Source organism: Podarcis bocagei (genome assembly GCF_964188305.1).
Source record: "Podarcis bocagei genome assembly, chromosome: 4".
In the NCBI taxonomy this organism is placed as follows: domain Eukaryota; kingdom Metazoa; phylum Chordata; class Lepidosauria; order Squamata; family Lacertidae; genus Podarcis; species Podarcis bocagei.
In genome coordinates, this window is record NC_138128.1 from 11,937,160 (window position 1) to 11,951,893 (window position 14,734).

At 45.6% G+C, this 14,734-nt stretch overlaps 1 protein-coding gene across 2 annotated transcripts in view; it reads left to right on the forward strand.

Moving 5' to 3' along the window:
• Positions 1–3,306: 3,306 nt before the first annotated feature.
• GNB4 (G protein subunit beta 4) overlaps positions 3,307–14,734 on the forward strand; it is a 40,315-nt gene continuing 28,887 nt past the window's right edge. The window contains exon 1 of one of the 2 annotated variants that reach the window (XM_081190592.1): positions 3,307–3,637. The gene's annotated coding sequence lies outside the window, so the exon portion shown is untranslated. Of the gene's footprint in view, positions 3,638–9,713; positions 9,837–14,734 lie in introns of those variants that run through there. The other variant, XM_081190593.1, reaches the window with a different exon arrangement.

Below are 14,734 nucleotides of genomic sequence, written 5' to 3' on the forward strand. Positions count from 1 at the left end.
AGCAGCTGCAACAAATAACAAATGACCTCTTTGAATCAGAGACATTCTGGTGACAATCACGCTTCTTGTTTTGGGTGTCAGTGCCTGTGTTCATTCAGCCTGGGGAAGCAAGAGGGCTAGGCGGGCAAGAGAGGAATAAGGAGCCAGAAATAGTTGCCTGCTGACGAGATAAGGAAAGATAAGGGCATTGATCTTCTGTGGTGCCTTTGGTACAACACCCCTGATTCCACCATCGTCCTACTGCAACTAAGCCTAAGGAAATATAATAATCAATTATTCGCCTGTTCTACCCGCAGCCTCCATCCCTGCTTTCCTCTGTCATTTCTCTTATGTCTATTTTCTAGGTCAGCAGTGGGGGATCTTTGGCCCCTGGGTCTAATTAGACCCGGCAGGGGTCCTAATTTGGCCCATGAAATGGTTTCTTCAAAGCTACACCCACCTGCCTCACACCTGATGTTGGGTGAGTAAATTATGCGGCTGCCAAGGAACAATTGGGAAGCTTAAAGTGCACTTCTGATTGTTCCTTGTTCAAGTGGGGCTGATCCTTGCCCAAAGTGAGATTTGCGGGTGCCACCAGTCACCAGCATTTCCAAACTCCTGCATCTGTGCCTAGGGGGTTTGATTTCAAACCCCACAGGCAAAGGAAAACACTTCACCTGATTCTCTTCTTCTTTGGTGAACACTAGTAGCCGAATAAGATTGTCTTCCATGAAAACGTCTTAACCGTGTGTCCGTGAGTGAATGTGGAGGCCAATTCTGGATCCAAATGGATCCAAATGTTCTTCCACAGTGGGGACACAATTCCAGGCAGGAATTGATTCTGGTGAGGGTTTGCCAAAAAGCCTTCCCCTTAGGACGTTTCTCCCTTTCGTTCTGAGTTCAAGAGTCTTCAGAGTCCATCACACTTTGGGTAAAGACTGTTCTCCAATAGAAATGCTCGCAGGCCAGTGTTTCCCAATTGTCGGTGTTTATACTACATTTTTTAAGATTTTCCTTGAAGGTTTGCCTTGAGAAACCTCTTTTATTGACCATCAGCATTACACTTTCCATCTTTAAGTTTGGAATACAGTGGTACCTCGGGTTACATACGCTTCATGTTACATACCCTTCAGGTTACAGACTCCGCTAACCCAGAAATAGTGCTTCAGGTTAAGAACTTTGCTTCAGGATGAGAACAGAAATCGCGTGGCGGCAGCAGGAGGCCCCATTAGCTAAAGTGGTGCTTCAGGTTAAGAACAGTTTCAGGTTAACAACAGACCTCTGGAACGAATTAAGTAGTTAACCCGAGGTACCACCGTAGAGTAGTTGCTTTGGAAGACGATAATCAGGCATCTGCACAACATGACCGGTCCAACAAAGTTGATGTTGAAGAATCATTGCTTCAACACTGGTGATCTTTGCTTCTTCCAGTACACTGGCATTAGTTTGCCTGTCTTCCCAAGTGATGTGTAAAAATTTTCGGAGACACCGTTGATGGAATCTTTTGAGGAGTTGGAGATGGCGTTTATAAGTGGTCCATGTTTCACAAGCATACAGTAAGGTTGGTAGTATAATAGCTTTGTAAACAAGCATTTTGGTTTCCCTGCAAATGTCCCAGTCCTCAAACACACTGCACTTCAATCAGGAGAAAGCTGCATTCGCAGAGTTATGGCGATGCTGGATTTCAGCATCAATGTTGGCCCTTGTGGAAAGATAATTGTCCTGGTAGGAAGATGATATCAGGAATTGGGCAAATGGGTGGCTGCACCTAGCTGTCAAAATAGCTTGAGAGGTTTAAGGGAGGTCAGGATCCATACAGCTGGCTGGATTCTGTTCCTCACCCCCCTCCCCATTTTTATTGTGTTAGCCCTCTGGGTCAGAGGCCTGTCCTATGGGTCAACATTTTGCATCAACTTGTATTTTTGTTTGCCAAGTATTTTATAATTGTTCTTATTTCTATACTGCTCTGTGATCTTCAGGCAATTTGATATACAGTATTTAGTTTCCATATCCTGAAAACTGAATTCACTCAGTTAGTGATAAAGCTACTTAAAAGACAACAACAACTATTCAGACATCAATTAACCGACAGTAAATTAGAATATAGAATCATAGAGTTAAATAGACCACAAGGGCCATCGAGTCCAACCCCCTGCCAAACAGGAAACACCATCAGAGCACTCCTGACATATGGTTGTCAAGCCTCTGCTTAAAGACCTCCAAAGAAGGAGACTCCACCACACTCCTTGGCAGCAAATTCCACTGTCGAACAGCTCTTACTGTCAGGAAGTTACATGGGGATCAATTAATTCACTTTGTTTGCTTGTTTGTTTTGCTGCTATGGCAATAAAAAAGGCCAGGACAATAAAAAAACACACCGCTGGCAATGTCACTCAGTATGAAATTATATACACAAACTTAAATAATAAGATAACACTAAGATAGAACGTGGGTGGTGCTGTGGTCTAAACCACAGAGCCTAGGGCTTGCCGATCAGAAGGTCGGCTGTTCAAATCCCCACGACGGGATGAGCTCCCGTTGCTTGGTCCCTGTTCCTGCCAACCTAGCAGTTTGAAAGCACGTCAAAGTGCAAGTAGATAAATAGGTACCGCTCTGGTGGGGAGGTAAACGGTGTTTCCGTGCGCTGCTCTGGTTCACCAGAAGTAACTTAGTCATGCTGTCCACATGACCCAGAAGCTGTACGCCGGCTCCCTCGGCCAATAAAGTGAGATGAGCGCCGCAACCCCAGAGTCGTCCGCGACTGGACCTAATGGTCAGGGGTCCCTTTACCTTTAAGACAGAACCACTTCTGAACACAATACTATGTATATTGAAAAACAAACTTTATTGCATTAAGTGCATGTTAATATTTGTGAGTCCAAGGCATTTTCCTTGTCTGAGACAAAGGGGATGATTATTATTTTTTCCCTCTCCCCCTGCCTCCAACAACCTTTCCACACTCAGAAGCTGACCAGACTAGCTGTTGACCCTTAAGTTCACTATGGGGGTTGAGACGCTGCCCCACACCGACCCCCACCCCCCCGAGGGTGGCGGGGTGCCTTATGGGGCACAGGGCTGGCCGACATCACCCACCACTTTGCTGCCTGCCCCCCAGCACCTTGCCGCCTGAGGCGGCTGCCTCAGTCAGCCTAATAGTAGTGCCAGCCCAGTATGCAAGCATCCCTGGCAAGGTTTAGTAATCCTAATATCTCTGCAGTAATTACTGAGTGATAGCTGCCTCAGTGGGAAGAAATGGGAGGTGCCTGGACTACGCCCTGCCAGGCTCGACTGCACAAGAAATCCTCTTTCTGTCTGTCTCTTTTTTGTGCTCCTTGGTGGGAGTTATCCCAGGCAGCAAAGGAAAGCTCTTTCTCTTTAATGTCGTTGACGTCAGAGATGCGAAACCATAGCAACTGTCCATCACGTTGGATGAGCACACGAGGAAAGGGGGAAGTGGGAGAGGAACCGCTCCAGTTCAAGCGAGGCTTCGGGGTGGTTGCAATGCACAATGGACGCATTTATTTTGTGACATTCAGAGTGGAGCCTTAAACGGAAAGAAAAGGGAAAGCGGGAAAACAAAAGAAGCAGAAAAGGAGGAGGAAAAAACGCAGCAGAGGCGCAGACGGCGACGCACAGGGAGGGAAATTCGCCAAGTCTTGTGAGTAGATCCCCTTGTCGATAATTGGATTGATTGATTGATTGATTGATTGATTGGTGCTGGAACCGCGCTCGATCGCAGAGGCTGCAAAAAGCAGCTGCTGAGGGTCGCCTGAAAGAATCGCGTGCATTGCATCGGGAGTCGGGGGCTGGGGAACCGAAGTCCGGGTTCACTCCGGATTAAGGGGGCAAGCGGCTGTTCGCATCCGTTCCCTAGCTAACAAAAGGCTCAGGCATTGCTCAGGCTGCTGCAAAAAAAGTGTGGCGACGCCCATTTGTAAAGAAAGACAATTCCGTGTGTGTCGTGTTCCCCCCCTCCCCACGGGGAACCCCCTGCATTAATAATGCGAATATCGATCCAGCCCGCGTTTTCCTTTTTGTTAGCGTGCGTGCATGCATGCGATGCGCGGCTTCTTTGACTGCAAATGCGCAAAAAAGGCGCCTTCGTTACCCAAGGAGGTGGTGGCGACGTCGGCTTTTTAAAGGCACACCCAGATAGCCATGATTTCCCTCCCACCCCGGGACTTTCTCTGCAAGCTCCCGGGTTTCGCGGAAATCCCAGGGGCGGATCAGAAGACAAATGTGGGCGTGACAGTGGCACACTGCCGCAATGAATGGTTGTGGCCAGACTGTATGTTGTTGGTGTCTTCTCACTCCCCCCCCCCCGATATTATTTCCTGGTTAAAAATGGGGAGGGGGCTTTAAATTCACAGCCAAATGTGCATGTCTCATTGTAGTAACAACAACAACAACAACAACAACAACAATAATACCGCAGGCGGCTCATTCATTCACACGAGCTTATTGCCTCCCTTTTGCCACTGTGTGTGCTGGTGCGTCCTGCTACAACAAGTGGTTAGAATCCATGCCCTGATTCTCCAGGAAATTGCTAGGTTTAGCTTTTCAGCTGGCAAAAGGCAATCAAGTAATAAGAATAATAATGACCATTAATGCCACTGTTCTTATTGACACACTACTTTTTTCAGTCCGTTTTATGCCTCTGGTGAACTAGGCTGTTGTGTGGCAATGCCCATATCTCAAACCCCGTTACGCTTGTATCTTTAAACATTGAAGAACCCAAACACCTGCAAAAGGCAATCTTTGCAGGTTTCTTCGAGGCAACTGGCTACCTTTGCTGGATGTGGTCTTCATGCGCCAACGGGTGCCGCACGTAAGGGCTGTTGCAAACGAGTATCTTGGCTGGGTCAGGTCTGCGAGTGGGTGGCCACCCAGTTATTTGGATCCTCTTCCCTCCTCCTATCTCTGATAGGCACCACCAGAGCCAGCAATCTGTTTGGTAGGTGCAATGGATGTGGCGGTGCTAGAATGCAGTGCAAGGCTGTGGATTGTGACCACTGTGTGGGAAGCGAGTACTTACGTGGGAAAGGGGGTTAGTTCAAAGTGATGCTTTAGAATTGGGGCATTTGTCTCAGGTAAGCTGATGTTGCATCTCTTCAATTTATTGGCAAGGATGGGGTTGAGAACCCTGTTCTAGTTTGTAGTGAAAATTATACCTGGAAATCCTCTTTTGCTGTAGATTTCCCCCATTCCCTGCTGCAAGAGTTTAAAAAACCCAGCACAGGTACAAAAATGTTCTTGGTGCGTTTTAATTTAAATGTCAGTGCATAGCCTTCAAAGATGAGGGATGAAGTTTGCACACTACGTCTAGTAAGAAGACGGGACTTGTTGCCTGTAGATGCTGGAGACCTGAATAAATAAATAAATAAATGCAGAGATATGCGTAGACAATATGGTGCCGTTCTCCAAACTACAACCAAACTAGGTACATTGCAGCAGAGGTGCCCTGCTGTATGAGTACCTCATGTCTCTCCTAGCATGATAAAGACAGTTTCCACCATATTGGTTCCTGTGAGTACAGAATGCAAGCGAGGTGGAATTATTAAATTCTCTATTGGAAAATTTCCTGTAAAAAAAAATGTTGCGCGGTCTTTTGCACTATACAGGCATAGGGAAGGCGAGGGGACATCTTCTGCTGGATTTGTTGCTGTGCCATAGGTAGCGTATGTGCATAGCGTTGATCATGCGTGGGCTTCTTTGAACACGGGATCAAGGCCTTAGGAGGCAATTCATGTGTTGTTAGGCAGTTGTTGTGGGACATCAAAACACATTTCGCATAGGGGGTTAACCTGCTTGTCTCAGGAGATAATAATGCCCCCTTTTTTTTTCCTAGCAAGGGAAAATTTATTCGCTCTGTTATTTCGTTAGAAGCTGAGTAATTCCCTGCTGCAAATCTGAATGGTGGGAGCACTCCTGAAGCCCTTTAAAAACATTTTGTAAATCTTCCTCCTCGTCTTTTCTTTCTTTTATAAAGTTCCCATAGAAAACGCAACCCTGTGCTTTGGATGAACATTCTCCATGTTGACATATTGCATGCATTGGGACTAAGCTGCATGTGATGTTAAAATGCGGCACTTGCAGCTGCTTTCATCTTTACAAATGTGTAAATAGTGGCTTTTTGCGGGGGGGGGGGAATCAGGAGTGGGATTGCAGTTTGCAGTTTATGTGCTATAGTCCTGATAAAAATCCTCCTCCTAGCTGTGATTTACCAGGCACATTTTTTTTAACTCTACTTTGAAGTTCTGGTGATTTAACCTTCTATTAGCTATTCTATTATTTCTATTACATAATTATTATATATTACATTCATTCTACTCTTCCTTTAAGGAGCTTAGGGCAGTGCATTTGATCCACGAACCTTCTCTTTATGCTCACAACAACCCTTTGGAGGAGGATAAATAAAGCTTTGGTGTGGATTTGAAGCTGGGTTTCTCAAGTCCTTTCCAACACTAGCCATTATTTGGAAAACACACACACACACACAACTTGTCAGCTATATGTGTGCTTTCTAGGACTGCATTCCCTTGAATAGAGTGGAACTTTTCCCCATGCAAACATGTGCTGAGTTACACTGTAAATGATTTTTGATTAAAGAATTGTTTTCTCTGTAGTTGATTGTAACTGACTTTCTGCCTGGCCAGTGAGCGCTCTGCATAACTCAACAGCAGCATGCGCTTACAACCCTGTTAATGTGTAGCTCCAGGCTTAGGGCATATGCTTACTGCTGCTCTTACTGGCTCCATCCTCCATGTTGGACATTGCGTCATCCCTAGTCTCTGCCTCTACGCACTGAGTGCGGATCTCTGCAAAGCGGAATACACATTGGGACACCTCTGTGCATATCGTGCGGAAACTATGTGCACAGTGTTGTACATGTGTAGGCTTCTTTGAACACGTCTGCACTCAGAGATCCGCAACGCAAAGACCACATTTTACATGCGGCTCAAATGCCGTACAGAACCCAATCCTAGTTTTGCTTACTCAGAAGTAAGACCCATTTCATTTCAGGAAGGCTCACTTCAAGTACATGGGAGGCCAGCACTATGTATGTTTGCTTACAAGAAAAAATACTTTTAGATGTTTTGTATATGGTGGTTTTATGGTTTGTAACTTACATTTTGAATACCGGTAATTGAATAATTTTGAATATTTTTTTATATGTTGCGTGCTAGGGAGGGTTAATCTCTGTAAAGCAGCTTCATAGGTACTGAAATAAATATTGGTACTTGTACCTACTCATAAGTAGTAAAACCTATTAAATTTAATGTGGCTTATTCCCAAATAAGAGTTTACAACCTTACTCCTGGGTACGGGGGAAACATAGAGAAATAAATCTCAGTTAATTATGTAAGTTTTAGTTGACAAAATGTATGAAACAAAGTATCTTTGCATATTTAAAAGGTTATAAAGGAAAAGAAGCACACCGAGTGGCCATTACAGACGGGGCCTTTTCTGTAGTGGCACCTGGATTATGGAATAGTCTCCCCAGGGAGGTTGCCTGGTGCTTTCTTTACAGTCTTTTTGGTGCCAGATGAAGATATTTTTATTCAGTCGGGCTTTTTTTATTGCCCTTTAAGTCTAGGCTGTATATTGTTTTATGCTGACTCTGTTGTAATGAAGTTGGTTTTTTTTTTTTTTTGCTGTCTCTTATTGTTGGTTTTAATTAGTATGCTGTCTTTTAAAAATTTTTTTCTGTAAGGTATCCAGGAAATATTTATTGAGAGATAAATGGACCTTGGCAGACATCATCTTAACAGATGCCTTTTTATTTCTCTCCTACATGGGGAGGGAATGCCTTTTCTATGATAGCAATTATTTTAATACCTATGTTTAAAACTGTATATGCATTTGCTACCAGATAAATGGGGGGCGGGAGGCATGGGTGTAGTCAAGGGGGGGGCAGGCAGGGGCAGCTGCCCCTCCAGATCAAGTAAAAAAATAGGAATACTTAACTGAGCAATCATGTTGGTTCTGCCCCCCTAACAAAAGTCTTGGCTACGCCCATGGGGGGAGGCCAAGAGCACATCAATCGAAGTGTTTTATCTGCCAAGGCTGCATTGGGAGGAATCCCCATTGAACATATAGGATTGTGTTGCAAATGATGTAGCTGTTCTCAGAAGTAAGACCCAGTGACTTAAGTGACACTTACTCTCCCGTAAGGAAGGAGGCATAGAATCAAATTCTGAAGCTGCATAGCTCTGTATACCGATTGTGGGAAGGAGGGAAGCAGTCACAGGAAAGGGCTATTTCCATCCTGTGGGGCTAGCCCAAGACATTTTAGCCTCTGAGGTGAACCACAAAATGTGGCCCATCTCCTGCAAAGGAAGAAGCGGTGAATGAAGATTTACATCGGGAACAAGGGGAGAAATAATAATAATAATAATAATTAATAATAATTTATTATTTGTACCCTCCACTCTGGGCTGCTTCCAACAAAATATTAAAATACAATAGTCTATTAAACATTAAAAGCTTCCCTAAGCAAGGCTGCCTTCAGATGTCTTCTAAAAGTTTGGTAGCTGTTTTTCTCTTTGACATCTGGTGGGAGGGCGTTCCACAGGGCGGGGGCCACTACCGAGAAGGCCCTCTGCCTAGTTCCCTGTACCCTCACTTCTCGCAGTGAGGGAACCGCCAGAAACCCCTCGGAGCTGGATCTCAGTGTCCAGGCAGAATGATGGAGGTGGAGACGCTGCTTCAGGTATAGTGGACTGGGGCCGTTTAGGGCTTTAAAGGTCAGCACCAACACTTTGAATTGTGCTCGGAAACGTAAAGATCTACACTGGGATCTGCTGCCCCTGTAGATCCCGCTGCCCGAGGTGGTAGCCTCACTTTGCCTAATGGCTGGGCTGGCCCTGCCATCCTGTCCAGCTTGCGGGCATCTAGTCAGCCACAATGGGGGAACTGGACACTGGACTAAAAAGACCTTTGCTTTGGTCTGATCCAGCGGGACTTTTCTTAATCACCCTTTTTGCAAACTTTGCATATGGTGTGCTTTTAGGTTGGGCTCACCAGTGTGGAAAACGCAGCAAACAGATGGTGTACTGGTTAGTGTTGGAACTAGGATTTGGGGAGAGTGGAGTTCATATCCCCACTTGGCCATGAAAATGCTGGGGGGGGGGCTGAAGTTGGGGGGCCAGTCACTGCCCCTCGCCTAACCTTTGTCGTTGTTGTTACTATAGCACGCCTTTCCCACTGCTGGGGGCTCGAGGCGGCTTACAGCTAAACGTGACCCTACCTCACAGGGTTGTTGGAGGAAATACATTTAAAAAAAATACGCTTCAACTGTTGCGTGTTTACTCAGAAGCAAGCCCCGGGAAGGTGAATGAGGCTGACTACTCCCTAGTTAACAAAAAACCTCCACAGTCGGGTGTGAGGGTGTGAGTTTGCTGGGCTCGCTGCAGGGAGAGGGCGCACCCCTCTTTCCCGAAGTTGCCCGGTCCTTTTCCCTTCCTTGCCCCGCTCAAGCCAGCGTGTGGGCTGGTCCATTTAGAACTGTGGCGGGGGTGGTGGTGGAGGAAGGGAAGCCCTCCCGATAACGGAACAAGGAAAGCTGGGCGGTTACCACAGGGGCATCGCCGTGACGAGACATTGGGGAAGGAAAAAAAAGCGGGCGAGGGGAGGGAGGAAACGAGGCGTGGCCTCCTGGAAAACTTATAGCCGCGGGCGGCGCTCTGATTGGCTGCTCGGCCGTCCGAAGGGGCCGGGGAAGAGCGAGCGGCTGACGGGAGCGCGTTGGCCACGCCCCTTCTCTCGCAGCTCGGTCCCGCTCAAGCTTTCGGCGTTCGGGCCGGCTCTCTTGTCCCTTCGCCGTCTCCTTCCGCCCGCTCGGGGGAAAGAAGAAGGTGGGTGTGCGGCGACCGTCTGCCTCCGCGGCTTCGGGGTTTTCTCTGTGAGGGCGAGACGCCCCCCCACGCGCGCGCCCCTTTCCCGCCCTTTTCAGTGATTGGCGTCTGGGGCTGGAGGTGGGTAGGGGGAGAAGGAAGGAGACCCCCCCCCCCAGTTATGGGAGAAGCTGTGGGGAGAGGGAGCCCCCTGGATGCTTGAGGGCTGGTGGGCACTGGGAAACCTGTGTTACCTGCCCTCCAGGTATTGCTGGACTACAACTCCCATCAGCCCCTGGGGCCGCCCAGCAATGCCTGGAGGGCCACACGGGCTCATAGACTTGTGAGGGTCATCTAGTCCAGGCTTCCTCATCCTCGGCCCTCCAGATGTTTTGAGACTACAACTCCCATCATCCCGGACCACTCGTCTTGCTAGCTAGGGATCATGGGAGTTGTAGGCCAAAAACATCTGGAGGGCTGAGGTTGAGGAAGCCTGACGTAGTCCAACCCCCTTCGAGGCAGGAATCTTCTGCCCATCGTGGGGCTCGAACCCACAACCCTGAGATCTCATGCTCTACCAGCTGAGCCGTTCCATTATTTTTCTTTACAGCTTCCCAGTCCTTTCCCTCTAGCTATGCACACATTACATGCCTTCCAGCCCCGCCCTGTGCATGTTTGCTCAGAAGTCGAACCCATTCAGTCCTCTGGAACCTGGGCTCTGGTGTGGAAATGCCCGTGTGGAGATATGAGTGGCTACTGTGCCTTGGAGCAGTTCAGTGATGAAACTGGCTGGCCAGTTTTGGGCTTGACTTTCTTGCTTTAACCTTACCTTTACAGAGCGATTGTGAAGTGTAAAGGGTGGGGTGTAAATGCTTCGTAAGCCTCATTGAATGCAGTGGAGTTTACATCTGTGTAAAATATACATTAGGGTTAGGATGTTGGTGCCAAGCAAGAGCCTATTCTGCCTTCCAAATGGTCTGGATTCACTCTTATGGTTATCTTTGTATGATGTAGTTGGTCTGAGAGCGACTCTCTTGTCCCGATGATCCTGGAAGAGTTGTTGGTCAGCCTTACGCTGTTGGTTGCTATAAGACAACTTCTAGTAAAATATCACGTCATTGATACAGAACAGGTTAATAGTCTCTCCCCCCCCCCCCCGCCAGCTTGGAGACGTTGTGTTCTTTGAGAGCATTTTGTTTTTATTCTTTTCTTGGATGCCTTATCAACTTTTGTGAGCAGAGTGAGCAATTTATTATTTATTTAAAGAATGGGTTAGAACCTCCATTTTATTCATAATCATGTGTGGGTGTATATGGAAAGGATGAGTTAAAAAAGAAAATAAAATAACCTGCTTTACTATTCTTTAACCACTTTCATGCCTCATCTGCAGGATTGTGCTCAGATTCTGTCTGGGATAACTGCTGTCTTTTGATTCCCATGTTCTCTTCCAGTGTTTATAGACTTGTTACCTGTGGATAGAGTGGGTTTCAGAAGATAGCTAAAGGATTTTAAGCATGCTTCCTTGGATGATAGATGGGGAAGAAGAGAGTGGAAGAGTCGATGTTAAAAAGGCTAATGGGATTATCTTGGTCAAAACTTCTGGTTTTCTCATATCACTGCAAAAAGCAGGGAAGCCCGTTACATGACACTTGTGTATTAAAAGTACACCATATGTTAGTGGGAGGCAGAAAAGCAATTTTCACCTCGGATCTTTTTTTTTAATAGAGTAAAAGTATCATAGAATTGTGGAGTTGGAGGGGACCACAAGGGAAATCTAGCTCAACCCCCTCCAATACAGGAATATTTTGCCTGACGTGGGGCTCAAACCCACGGACCTGAGATTAGTAGGTGTAGGCAAAAGAGAGAGGGATAATACACATCTCTCACAAGACTTGTTTTATATGTTGATGGTGGTGTGTAAACTTTTGCAAAACAGGACATTTGATTACTAGGCAGAAAAGGTGTTGAAAGTCAGGTCATGTGAACCAACCTGGACCCTGTGATCTTCATCAGAGGCCCTTCTCCCTTTGTCCTCTCTGACTGAGGTAGAAGGGTGCCAACACAAAAACAGGCCTTCACAGTGGTGGCTCCCCATTTATAGAACGTTGTCCCCAGGGAGGCGTGTCTGGCACCCTCACTATCTGTGATGCAAAGGTTAAATTGGATCATTTTTTATATACAGTGGTGCCTCGCAAGACGAATGCCTCACAAGACGAAAAACGCGCAAGACGAAAGAGTTTTCCGTTTTTTGAGTCGTTCCGCAAGACGAATTTCCCTATGGGCTTGCTTCGCAAGACGAAACATCTTGCGAGTGCTTGCGAGTTTGTTTCCTTTTTCTTAAAGCCGTTAATAGCCGCTAAGCCGTTAATAGCCACTAAGCCGCTAATAGCCATGCTTCGCAAGACGAAAAAACCGCAAGACGAAGAGACTCGCGGAACGGATTAATTTCGTCTTGCGAGGCACCACTGCATAGTGGTACCTTGGTACTCTTAATGGCTTGGCTCCTGAACAAATGGTCTTCCGAATGCCGCAAACCCGGAAGTGAGTGTTCCAGTTTACGAACGTTTTTTGGAAGCCGAACGTCCAATGTGGCTCTCAGTTGAGTGCAGGAAGCTCCTGCAGCTAATTGGAAGCCACGCCTTAATTTTCAAACAGTTTTGGGAGTCAAATGGACTCTCGGAACAGATTAAGTTCTAGAACTAAGGTACCACTGTATACGCTACATCTGTTTTTTAGCTTGTTTTAAACTTGTTTTTACTATTAATTTTTATATGCTACTTTGGGATTCATTTTGGGGGGTGGTGGAAATAATAAATACAAAAATAATAAAAAGGTGTAATTGTTGGCAATTGCAAGCTGCCTTTTACTTGTGGTAAAACTGGCTGATGGCATAAAGGATGTTACTCAGCATGAGGAATGGATAGGCGTGGGGTGTTGACATATCAAATCCTGGATATGGTGTCTCACAAAATCCCATGATCTCTGGTGGGCTAGGAGGGAAACTAGTATACACATTTAGTAATGGCTTGGTATTGCGCTTAATAGATTTAAGAGTATATGCTGGGTAGCAAATGATGAATTACGACTAACACATGGGTTTATAAATCATCCAAAGCCATCATATATTGTACAAAATTTCGAGTGTTTACATCGGTTTTGAAATTTCAGTGTTGTAGTAGCTAATTTCTTTGCGAAGCCAGTACTTTCCTTAAGTGTCCCTGGTGTATAATATTAGATAGTCCATGCATGAATGAAACTACGTATGATTCCTTTCCTTACTCCCACCTCCCTTACCCAGGTACTGAATGGGTGTGTTTTCCCTTTGCTTGGGGTAGTTTATTTCCTTTAGTCTAGTGAGCTGGCAATTCAGGAGAGGCAAGCAGGAATCCAATATAGTGCAGTACGGCCCACAGTCTCTTAATGCTTTCCTGGACTGCCACAAAACCTTACTGCTTAGATCACTTTGGGCATCAGTTTAGCTATCCATGCTGCATCGTTAGTGTCACAGTTTGAAAGGGATTAACTGTTGGGAAATGGTTAACTATTCCTGCCATAGGAAAAGTCGCTCACATTTGAGTTCATGAACTTGGTGTAAATTAAATTGTCTCTTTGCATGCATGTGATAACCAGATGAAGGGCGGTATAGAAATTTTAAAAAGAAATAATAATAATAATCTGATAATACTAGTTGTGAGTAATATTTATTGCACTGATCAACTGGGCAGAAAATAAAGGATCAGTTTCGCCCAGATTTGGTGACTCTTATGTAAAACTTGATAGTGAAGAACATGAGGACAAGTACAGAACCATTCTACTTGTAGTTCAGAATATACTGAGGAGGAGAAAAGGCCAACTAACAGCCTGGGTCCGCTTCCCCTTTTCTAAACAAATTGATCTGACCTCTGATGGCCGTAGCATTTTTTTTTTATTATGTTGTAAAAATCTCTTTGTTAGTTTTGCCTGTAAGAGTAGTCTACAATGACTACCTGTCAACCATTCAAAGAGAGGAAGCTGTTCTGCCCCAGGTTCTGAGAGCAACAATAGTCAGAGCTTGAAAATGTTGGCCTTGTATACGTATATCTGGATTTCTTCACATGTTCCGTTGGACTTAAGAAATGGGAAACTGCAGCTTGCTGGTAATTATGCAAAGCAGTGGATTTAGTGTAGCCACCAGATTCGCAGTAAGAATCCTTCTCTAACACTGACCTAGCCAAGGGGAGCAGAACTAGAATAAATCTAGTGCTACCCCTCTTGGGTATTTGTTAGGGGTTTATCTTTATTCCCCATTGTGGAATTAAAGCCCCATTAATTTCACTTTGCTGTAAGAGATGCTTATCCTAGGGTACGTTTGTGTGTCTGGGTGCATTCCTGTATGTGTTATATAGAGAAAGACAGAGAGAGGCAGGGGGCAGGGACAATATGTTACAGGAATTCAGAGTGTTACTTGGAATGTGGCTGACTAAATGTTGAACCTATTGAATAGAAACCCCTGACATCACTGATGATGAGGAATACTGCCCGCATATCGCATTGGAACCTTAATGTGAATCTTTGCTTGCAATGATGTGCGCATGTGTGAGATCAGTAGGTGATCAGAAACTGAAAGTCTTGAAACTGCAAGTAGCCACTTGTCAATTTTACACCCAGCAGCGAGTCTTCATATGGATCCCAAACACACATATTTCCCCTGTTCATGGGAATTATCTCAGTGCATCATGTGTGAAGTTGACCTTAGTGACCTCGAGCATTTTGAAAATTGAGATTATGTGGGGAGTTGCCAGTAGTATAGATTTTAGTCTAAATGAAGCATTTAGCAAAATTATAATTGTTAGTAGCTATACCTGTTGCAAAGTAGATTCCCCACCGTGCCTGTCCCTTTTCTGGAATTTTGATTATGTGGCTAAAGCCTTTGAAGAAGT